Source organism: Marmota flaviventris, chromosome 9, assembly GCF_047511675.1.
Source record: "Marmota flaviventris isolate mMarFla1 chromosome 9, mMarFla1.hap1, whole genome shotgun sequence".
Lineage (NCBI taxonomy): Eukaryota > Metazoa > Chordata > Mammalia > Rodentia > Sciuridae > Marmota > Marmota flaviventris.
Genome location: NC_092506.1, coordinates 78,939,412 through 78,950,655, shown reverse-complemented (window position 1 = coordinate 78,950,655; position 11,244 = coordinate 78,939,412). Strand labels below are relative to the sequence as shown.

The 11,244-nt window shown below is 33.4% G+C and overlaps 1 pseudogene; it reads left to right on the top strand.

The window, feature by feature from the left end:
* Window positions 1-8,920: 8,920 nt before the first annotated feature.
* On the top strand, window positions 8,921-9,938 carry LOC114105027 (GPN-loop GTPase 1 pseudogene; annotated as a pseudogene).
* Window positions 9,939-11,244: the final 1,306 nt, after the last annotated feature.

Here is an 11,244-nt window from a genome sequence, read left to right as displayed (position 1 = left end):
TATAGAAGAAATGATAAAATATGAGTAGAAATCAATGAAATTTATAAAAATAGAGAAAATCGATGAAATAAAAATTATTTATTTAAACATGACAATAAAATTGGAAAACTTCTAATAAGACTGACAAAAGGAAAAAGAGAGAAGATGGAAATTAACAGTATCAGGAATGAAACACTAGACATCGAAAAGATAACAAAAGAATAATAAAAGAACATAAATCTGACAACTTTTAAAATGGTTCAATTTCTGAGAAATTACAAACTACCAGAAAACCAATGATATGAAATAGATCACTTGAATTACCTTATGCCTACTAAAGAAATAAATTTAAAATAACATTTTCCCCAATAAGAAATCTATAGGCCTATATGGTTTTCTTGATCAAGTCTATGAAATGTTTAAAGAAGGAACAATTATGCAGCTATTCTTCTGGAAAATAGATGAACATGTACTTCACCACTGATTTTATAAAATTAGTAGTATACTCATATCAAAACCAAAGTACAAAACAAGAAAACTACAGAAAAATATGAATCATGACAATAGAAGCAAAATTTATTAACAAAATATCAGCAAATGGAATTGAAATACTTAAAAGTCAATATAAATGATGACCTACTGGAAAAAATTATAGGTTTTTAATGATCACCTAGACTTTATTGATCCAAAGCTGGTTCAGTATTCAAAAGTTAATCAATGGAATTCAGAAATCAACAAGCCAAAGAAAAAATAATATGAGCATATCAATCATGCAGAGAAAATGTTTAAGAAACTACATCATACATTTATTATAAGAACTTTATCATCTTTAAGAAAAAATGAGAATAGAATGGAAAATTTCTCAACTTCATGAAGAACATGTAGAAGAAAAAATAAAAGTTCAGTGAATTAGATAAATCGGAATGAAGAGAAGGAAGGGGGATAAGAGTAAGAAAAAGTGTTAAATGAATCTGACATAGCTCTCCTATGTACATATATTTACCACAGTGAATCCCACTATTCTGTATATCCACACAACTGGGGTCTTCAGTAGAATAAGATATATTCCATGCTTGTATAAATATATGAAAATGGACTCTAATGTCATGTATAAGTAAAAAGAACCAATAATATTAACAACAACAACAACAAAAGCTGTGCTAAACTGGAGTGGTGGTACATGCCTGTAATCCCAATGATTTGGGAAGCTGAGGCAGGAGGATCACATGTTCCAGACCAGCCTAAGCAACTTAGTGAGACTAGTCCCTGAGTGCGCGTGCACACACACAAACACACACACACTGTATGCTCTTGCCCATGAGATTAAGACAAGGATGTTTTGTCATATGCAGCGTAGCATTGAATGTTCTAGCCAGTACAATAGTGAAGGAAAAAAAAAGAAAAATATACTGATCAGCAGAAATAAACTGTTTCTATTTGTAGTAAATTCCAAAGTTTCTAAAATTAGAGGGTTCAGTAAAGTCACAGGATAAAATATAAACATACAAAAATAAATTATGTCGTATACACTTACAATAAGCTTATGGAATCCAATTTTAAGAAACACAATATAATATAAAATTGCTAAAAAAAGAATACTTTCCATAAGCCTAATGAAATATTTTAGGACTTTTATGTTAAAAACACAAAGCCAATGAAATAAATCAAATTATATATAAATAGTATTCTGTGATCATGAAGACCAAATGTAATAAAAAATCAATATGAGAATTCTACCCAAATTAATACGTTTAATGAAATTTTATAAAAACTTTGAAACACTTGATAAATATGCATGATATTATTCTAAAATTTATATGGAAAATGAAGAAAACTAGTAAAACCAAATGACTTCAAAAATAATAAAATGGAGGAATCTGTTTACTGAATTTCATTATTTATTGCATATCTGTTATTATTAAGACTCTGTGGTCATGGTCAGGGAAAACACATATAAGTCAATGAAACAGAATAGAATGAAAAATGCAAAAATATGCCCAAATGAATTTTTGACAAAGAATACAATTTAGGAAACAGTCTTTTTAATAAATGCTGCTGGGACAAATGGGCATCCATTAAAAAAAAAAAAAAAAAAAAAAAAAAAAAAAAAACCTTCAACTATATCCCTCATATAAAATTAACTGAAAGTGTATCAGGAACTTATATGTAAGATATGAAGTGTAAGTCCTTATAAAAAAACATTTTGAGGATCTAGGACTAGGACTGTGTAAAACAATCTTAGGCTTGGCTTCAAAAAGAAAATCTACTAAAGAAAATTAAAACAGATAAATAGGAGTAGAGATATTATAGAATGGAAGAAAATATTTTCTAGCTACATATGGAAGTCTCTGTATTCTGAAAATATGTACTTTCAAAATGTCCACATAAAAAAGTAATCATTTAGAAAATGGGCACAAAGCGTGAAGTGACATTTTATCAAACAGAATATGTAACAGCAAATAAGAACAAGAAAATGTGTTCTGCATCATCAGCAACCCGAAGAAGGCAAATTAGAATCACAATGAGCTACCTCTAGACATTTGTCATGATGACTAAAATAAAAAATAGTAGTCTGACCTTAGAATGATAATTTTCTTTGCAGTCAGCTTTTGTTTCTGCTCTCTTCTGGATTTGCCTTTGATTATGCACAGATTTATATGGAGTCTTGTGCTTGAATTTCAGAATTATCATAGATGTTCTTATAGAGTGGTGAGTGATCCGCCATCATCTAGCAATAACTAGTGGTAGAAAGACAGTAGGTGTCACAATTTGGTGTTGAATGGGATGTAGAAAATCAGGTGATATGATGAGAGAATTCCTCCGTTGTGCAGAGGATGGGCCATCTCTGGTATCTCCTGAGGATGGCATGGAAACTTGTGACAGTGCTTGCCTTCTTGGAATGACAAGAATAATTTGAAACTCAGCCTAGCAAATGTTCCTATAAGCATGGAAATATTTGCCACTAGGATATACTGAAGAAATTAAAGCATAGGTATAGTAATTGCCCTTCCTTTCTCTGGTATAACTCATGGTATTTTGTTGTTGTTGCTGTTGCATCATTGCTACCATCATCTCCATTTTAGTCTCTTTTGGAGACCAGGAAACTTAAACACTATCATTGATGAACCAATTTTCTTCTAAAAATTTCTCAAACCAAGAGAACAGGGGTAAAGGAAAGATCAGAGAGCCAGACTTTGTGGAAAATGAGCCCTTACACACATAGATAGATATTATATATGAGTAGAAATTATTTGGAATGAAATATTTTGATTTCTATCAGATTGCTTCCCCTTGCCCCTCATTTGAAGTGGAGGGGACAGGGAGAGAAGGAGGGAAGGGGTGGGTGAGGGGGGGGGAGAGAAGGAGGAAGGGAGAGAGAGAGAGAGAGAGAGAGAGAGAGAGAGAGAGAGAGAGAGAGAGAGAGAGAGAGAGAGATTAATTTGAAGTTTCAGGTACAAATGGTCTTTGTACTTAACATAGCTCTATTCCATGCTTACCTCTGCAGCTGTCAATCAGTTGGCTTAGTTGACATTATCACACTGAATTTGTGATGATCTTATTTTTATCTGTAATGATCACCTGAAAATCTAAATAAGATTTTTCATGTTTATTGGTTTTCCACTTCAAATACCACTAACTTTGTGTTTATGTAGTGCTTTAATTCTTTTGGTTCTCATATAACAATTGAGTAGTGCAGAAAACAGACATTTTTCACAAATGGAAATTGAGGTGACTTTAACTGGTACCCCTTTACTCAATGCCCAAAGCTTGTTTTATTCTTCTCTGCTATTCCTGCTGCATGCTGTCTATGCTGGTTATTGGCTGTTGCTTTAAGGGCTGATCCTGCATAATTCTCATAACCCTGGGATGTAAATGTTAAATACTGCCGGTCCTCCTATGCTTTGGTAGAGATTAAAGTGGACAGAAGATACTTCTTGAAACACAGTTATTACAAAACAATTTTTATTCTCGAATGGGGCTCACAGTTTCATTTTCTAGTCTTCCTCATTAGGAGAAATTATGAGCTTGGGAGACAAAAAGACCCATGAATAATGAGTCAGACAAAACTGCCCAAGGGCTGACCTTATGCTGAAACTCTATTGGGCATAGTCATGAACACTTTGGAAATGTTAATTTACTGAGGCTCTGGAAGAGCAACCTTTCATACAGCTGTGAGCTCTGTGCTTGTTCTGTGTCTGGGGCCAGATGAAAATTTGGTTTGTGGTAGATACGCCCAAGGGAAGGAGTAAGTATTTTGGCTTGAGTTTGTATCTTGGCTGTGTCATTTAATCACTCTAGGTTTGGTGAAGTTGTTGAGTCTTTTTGCCTGAATTCTCTTATCTGTAAAGGAAATTTACAATAATATCTAGTACAGGGTTTAAAGCATTCAAGGAAATAATACATTTTAACTACATAGAATAATACCAAGGCATTAGAACACAGCAAAGCATTCAATAAGCACCAGTTATTTTATTACCAACCTTTGCTTTCTACTGAGTGCTTACAAAATATTTTTTAAGCTCATTTGCTAAACTTTTGGTAGTATAAGGAGGACTTTTTTCCCATTTTTTTGGGAATAATTTAGTAATATTATTATATTGAACTATTGCATTGCACAGTAAAAACCCAGAATTATGATCATGATTTTTTGTAGAGAAGAGTGGATTTGAAGTCAGTCAAGATTATCTTGTCACATATTATCTATATGTTCTTGGCTATTTAAATTGCTTCTTTGAGTCTTTATCTTATAAGATGGAGATAATAATACTCCATCTCTTCCCTTGTTATTTTAGTGCTCAGAGACCATATTCAAGAAATGGCTTTGTAAGTGTCATATTACTGTAAGAAGACTGTTTATTATGATTCATAGTTAGATAAAGCTGAATTGAAGGATGGTCATCTGGTGACAGAATCTACTTTGGATTCCAAAAAATGAGCTATATTCCTGCCTATGAAATTTATGGCCTAGAGATTCTATTTCATAAATTCTGTGAGAGCCAAGATTTCTCTGCTGGCTCACCGAAATATACTGATTTCTTAAGTATAAAGTGAGGCCCAGTTACATTAAGACCAGGCCACCTAATAGTTGTCAACTATAAGGTGAAGAGTAGACTCACTCAGAATGCTGTTTCTGTTTTTGCCTGACTCCTATGAAATCTAGAACAAGTGACAGAAAAGAGGTGCCATTCTGTGGCAGCCTACTGCCTTCCTTCCTTCCTAGATTTTCTTTAATGGGTAGTATGGAATGGAGTGGAGGATATTTATTCCATTTTGAGACTTGCCAGAAAGTTAATTTCTTTATAATATTGTCATTTAAATAACCAGTCAGTCCATTAGCAATTTCTTACTGAACATGAAAAAGATAGTGTTGGGATTTATCAGAGTCTTGAGAAGAGGAATGTTTACAGGGTCATGGGAAGATCCCAGAATTGATTGACTTCAACAGGATTTGTTATTAAATAAATGGAGCCAGGTTAGGCTGGAGAAAAATCCAGATAATAGAAAATACACAGCAAGGACCAGGGAGGGAAAGAGTATTTAATATGTGTAGGGGACAGAATTAAGCCCAAGATAGGAGATTACAAAGGAACAGCCACAAAGTTGTGGACTGCATCATTTAAAAAAAACATTATATATTGTGCAATATGTTTTAGATTTTATATTTAGGGTAGTGAGTGATTATGGAGAGGTTTTGAGAAGAAGAGTGACATGATTTTTAAGATATCATGGTACGTATAAAATACTAGATTTAATGATATAATTTTTAATGACCAATTATGTAGGGATCTGCCTGTTTTAGGGGATTGCCCTGGGAACATGGAAGAAGGAAACAGTAAGAGTTGTTAGAATTTCCATTTGGATAATAGAAAGCAGAGTACTGAGGAGAGAAAATAGCATGCACAAAGGTTTAAGAAGAAGCAAAATTAGTTCAATGTTGCTGCCAAGGGATAGGTGAAATGTGAAAGAAGGATTTAAAGCAGGTGCATCTTTTTCTGGGCTTGACGTGTGACAACTAGCAGATCATCTGACAGATGAGGCAGGGACTCCTAACTATTGAAAGTAGTTTTTAATTGTGAAAGACTGAAAATGTGTGGGCTGATTGATTTCTCTTGTTCTTGATTGCTAAAATTCACAATTGGAAGTGAGGTTGAGAAATATGTTGTGATGATATATGGAGAAATTAAAGAAAAACTTTTGTTTTCCAGAGTCCCATCACAAAAGGAAGCAAAAGAAAAATCATTTAACAAACAAATTTTTCATGAGCACAATTGTTGTGAAACAGAATAAATGTCAATTACTTCAACAAATTTGTTCTTAATGCTGTATAATCAACACATTTTCTGAAGTAAAAAAGTATTCTAAAAACTTTAATGAAAGTTGCACATATTTCAATAAAGCTGCTGCTTAACTTGCACAAAAAAATTCTTATAGGTTAGCACATTTTTTTTAATAGCATGCTCAGTGAAATAGAGTGTGGAAACAAAGAAAATGCGCAAAGTGAACATTTCCCCATCACAAGCATCTCTGTTGTTTTACTCACCTCTTCAATCATTTTCCTCAGGCATCTTAACCTGTGGAGTGGCACTGCTTCTGTGTATTAATATTCATACTCAACTTATATCTGTGTTTTCCCATTGTGTGAATGACGACTGAGTTTTAAAAAAAAGTGAGCAGGAGTGAGAGCAAGAGCAAGGAAGCAGGAAAGTAAAGAAAAGAGGAGCTGGAACTGAATTATCACAACACATAGCACATTTTAAACATTTTGTCTCCAAGACATATAAAAATCCTACCAGTTGGATGTTAAATATAAATCAATGAAGACCACTTCCCTCTATTTGTAAAATAATGTTTAGATCTTCAAGTTTACTCATTGACAATAGCATGTGTTTATTTGTATTTGTGTCTAAGTTTAGGGTTTTATTTTATTTTTTGCTTGCTCTTCTTGCTTTTCTTTGTTTTTAATTGACGTAATTGTACAAATATATAATTGTGTGATAGCAAAAGGTACAATTTAATGTTTTGATATATTTAAAGACTATATAATAATCAAAGCAGGGTTATTAGCATTACCATCATCTCAAACATTTAATGTTTCTTTGTGGCAAAACTTTCAAACCCCTATCTTCTACCTATTTTAGTTCTGGTATTCTATTGCACAGTAAGGTGATTATAGTCATTAATAAAAGAACAATTTATTAGATGATAGATTTCTAGAGATTAAGGCTCTTGATTTTCTCATTATTTTTTCTTCCAAAACAGGTTAAAGTGATTTGTCCCTCATAGACTCTTGATAATTATACAATGATTTGAATCTTTGAATCTACTTACTCTCCTTTCTCTCTCTCTGTCTCTCTTTCTCTCTCTCTCTCTCTCTCTCTCTCTCTCTCTCTCTCTCTCTCTCTCTCTCTCCTGCTGGGGATTGAATCCAGGGCCTTGTGTATGCAGGGCAAGAACTCTACCAATTGAGCTATACCCCCAGCCTTGAATCTACTCTTGATGAATACTGAATTTAGTTATATACTTCAGGAAAGGATAATCAATAGTTACAACATGATTCTGATTTTTTTTTTTAATTTACACATTTATTATGAAAAACGTTGTAATTCAGTTCTATGAACAAAAGCAAAAGAAGAAGAAGGCGGAGCAGGGTAAGAATGAAGAAATGGCTACTTGGTTGGGTTTGTGCCAAATTAATTTTAATAAACTTTTAAACATTCAACATTTTAACTCCCTGTATAGGCCAAAAAATTTAATCAATTCATGCAATCCTAATGAATATATGCAATTGATAGAAACAGAGTTTTTTCTTGGGGGGAGGGGGGGTTTGTTTGCCTAGAATTAGAATTCAAAGATGACTTAATTCAAATGCATATGAAAAGTAATGTTCATAACTGGATTTATGAGATTTGCTTTAATATTAATTAGGTTGAAAGCCAAATTATTATTATTGCAGCTAACTTCAATATCCTCAATATATTATAAAGAACATTATTATAAATTATTGTACCATGCTGGGTGCTAACTCCTTAACATGAATTCACAAAAGGAGCCCATGCCTTAAATAGGCTTCTGGTATGGTTTGGAACATAGATTAAAATCCTAACCACAGTAGCATAAAAATTTCTGAATAATTATGACAAACACAATGAATACAAAATTTCCAATAATATTTTAGCTTCTTTTGCATGTGTCCTTAATATTAATATGGCTTTTTTTAAAAAAATAAAACCTCAATGATATGTATGTTGTTTTGGCTTATATTGTTGCTAATGCTTGATGATGCTCAAAAGGCGATAAATAATATTAAAGTTGAATATCCAATGAAGATCAATGTGCAATGTGACAAGAGTTGGTAATGAAGTCAGAGAGATGAATAACATTTTAGCAGAGGAAAATGAATTAAAACTCAGAGAAGATGGCCAGTGGATAAATGGAGTATTTAATTCTCAGATAAAAAGTGCGATAATTACATAACGATGTTTTAAATAGGTTCGCATATGTAGGAATGCATATATTTCTTATTGTCTGAATGTAATATCTATAATCTAGTCATTAAAATAACATTCTTATTTAATCATTTTCTTGATTCATAAAGATGCTGCAGATATTTCAGTGAGGAAGATAATAGGTAAAATGTAATTCATTTCTAAGTGCAAACTTATTTTTTTTAAAGCAGATAGACATAAAGTATAACATTAAAGAAATATTATTTTAATTTCCTACATTGATTATTATTTAATTGATTATTTGCTTCATTCTTACAAATAAAGTGATTAACTAGTTTTCAAGAATTTGATCTAGATAAAAATGGACCTTTGCTTTTAATATGAATAAAGTAAAACTAAAATTCATACTTCTTGATTGTGTGGTCGGTAGGTCTATGGTGGATGCAGCTGAGCCTCAGGATTTGGGGTCCCTTTGGTCCTCTGTGTTTCTATTGGCATTGGGTATGGCGGGAATCAGAAAAAACACCTTTGTACAAAAGCTCACAGGACATCTGCATTGCCAAGGCTTTCAACCATATGTGATTAATTTGGACCCAGCCATTCATGAAGTCCCCTTCCCTGCCAATACAAATATTCATGACACTGTGAAGTATAAAGAAGTCATGAAACAAGGTGATCTTGGGTTCAGTGGTGACATAGCAACTTCTCTCAATCTCTTCGCTACCGCTACCAGATTTTATTAAAAAAATAAAATTTATTCAGAAGTCCCAGAATGCATCTTGCTTGATACATCTGGACAGATTGAAAAATTCACCTCCTCAGTTTCTGGGACAATCATCACTGAGGCCCTGGCATCCTCATTTCCAACAGTGGTGATTTATATAATGGACATCTTAAAATGTACTAACCCAGTGCCCCTCATCTCTAATGCACTCTATGCCTGTAGCACCTTGTATAAAACCAAACTTCCTTTCATTTTGGTCATGAACAACACTGACATCATTGATCATAGCTTTACAGTGGAATGGATGCAGAATTTTGAGTCTTTCCTAGATGGCTTGAATCAAGAAACTACATATGTCAGTAAACAGACTTGCTAAATAGGCCAGGTGTTAGATGAATTTTATAGCTCACTCATAGGGTGGTGAATTCTCTGCTATTGTGGGCTCTTTGTGCAAGTCATCAGTGCTGAAAAAGAATGTGAAAGGGAGTATCATTCTTATTTAAAGATCTGAAGAAATCAATGTCCAGTGCACAGAGAACAAAATAAAGAACAACTGGACTATCTTCAGAAAGAGATGGGCTCTGTAGTTTTGGACTCAGGGATTGCCAAAGACTGCATCCCCTGTGGTGAATCCTCTCACTTGATCCTGACTTGAGGAACCTTGAATGAAGAGGATGAGAAGGTTGACAGTCATACTGATAACACTGATCGATCACAGAGCTACAGAAGAAAATCATAAAGAGCCAGCATTTTAGAATTTGATACAAGCCTCAATGGCACAGTTCTGAAAGATAAACAAGAATCAGAAATTTTAGGAAATTTTACTTTTTTCTGAAAGTCCCAAATTCTGAATCTCCATGTGATGAAACTATTCTTATTTCTGATTCAGGGGTAAGATAATGAATATTTCTTTTTGGAATATCTGATTTTCTCTTTTGAGAGAAATATCATGACTCTCATGAAATCAGATCTAGAGAAATTCTTGATATTGGCAGGTAGATGAAAATTATCGCTTGGTCTTTTCCCCTTATATTTGTGAAATGAAGGATACACCAACTGCTCTTGGAGGCTGATATTCCTTCAAGCCTATAAGTTTAAGTTTCATCATTTGAACTCAAGTATTTTTGCTGGCAATGGAACACAGAAAACTTACCATCCTGGTAATCACTTCAAATCTTTGTTATTAGGCTGGATCCAGAGCCTCTACTTCCTGAGCATTGTGCCCTGACAATATAACATGATTTTTCCTTCTTTTAGTATAAAAGGAGAGGGGACACATGAGCTTGCCCAGGGAAGAAGTGGAGTCTCCTTGGCAATCACTCAACGCTGGTACAAAATGTGTCTAGGTAGCTTGTACTAGATTATAAGTTGTTGAAGAAAATAGGTAAAGCATCTGATTTCTGAATTAAAATCCTGTTTCAGATTACTTGGATAAAGAGTTTTAAATTTTAACTTTCTTCTAAGCCTCTCTTTCTTGATTTCAAATTATAAAATTACATAATCACAAATGGATTCACTTTCATTCAATAGAGGCTTAAAGTCACATATCTCAATCTGTCCTGTAAGGAGGTGATATGTACTAAAGTTTCCCATGTGTATATAACCAATACCAGGTATAGAGCCAGGCTTTGTATTGTGTTTTGAAATGACTACAAATTACCGTTGGAGATTTAGTCAAAGGTCATGGATTTCAGTTAGGTGCACATTGCATGTATAGCAATCATTTTAAGGGTTAGCCTTGGCTAGTGTGCAGTCCAACTCATTGCTTCTTAGAGCATAGTCTCTGGACCAGAAGCATCAGCATCAGCTGGAATATTGTTAAAGGCATCTCTCAAAACCTACCAATTTGGAAGCTGTAGGAGTGGAGCTCATTGATTTTGGTACACACTGGCTGAGAAACAACTCAACAACTCAAAGAATCTATATCATAATTCCAGGCCAGGTGAATCAGGTACCAATCCTTATATGATTTCCTTTATAAAAGTATTCTAATTTTGACCACATTGTACCTATTCTTCATACTAAATTTTTCAAAGCAATAGAAGTATTTTATTTTTTCATTAATCATTAATTTCAATATTCTATTCCTAGTGG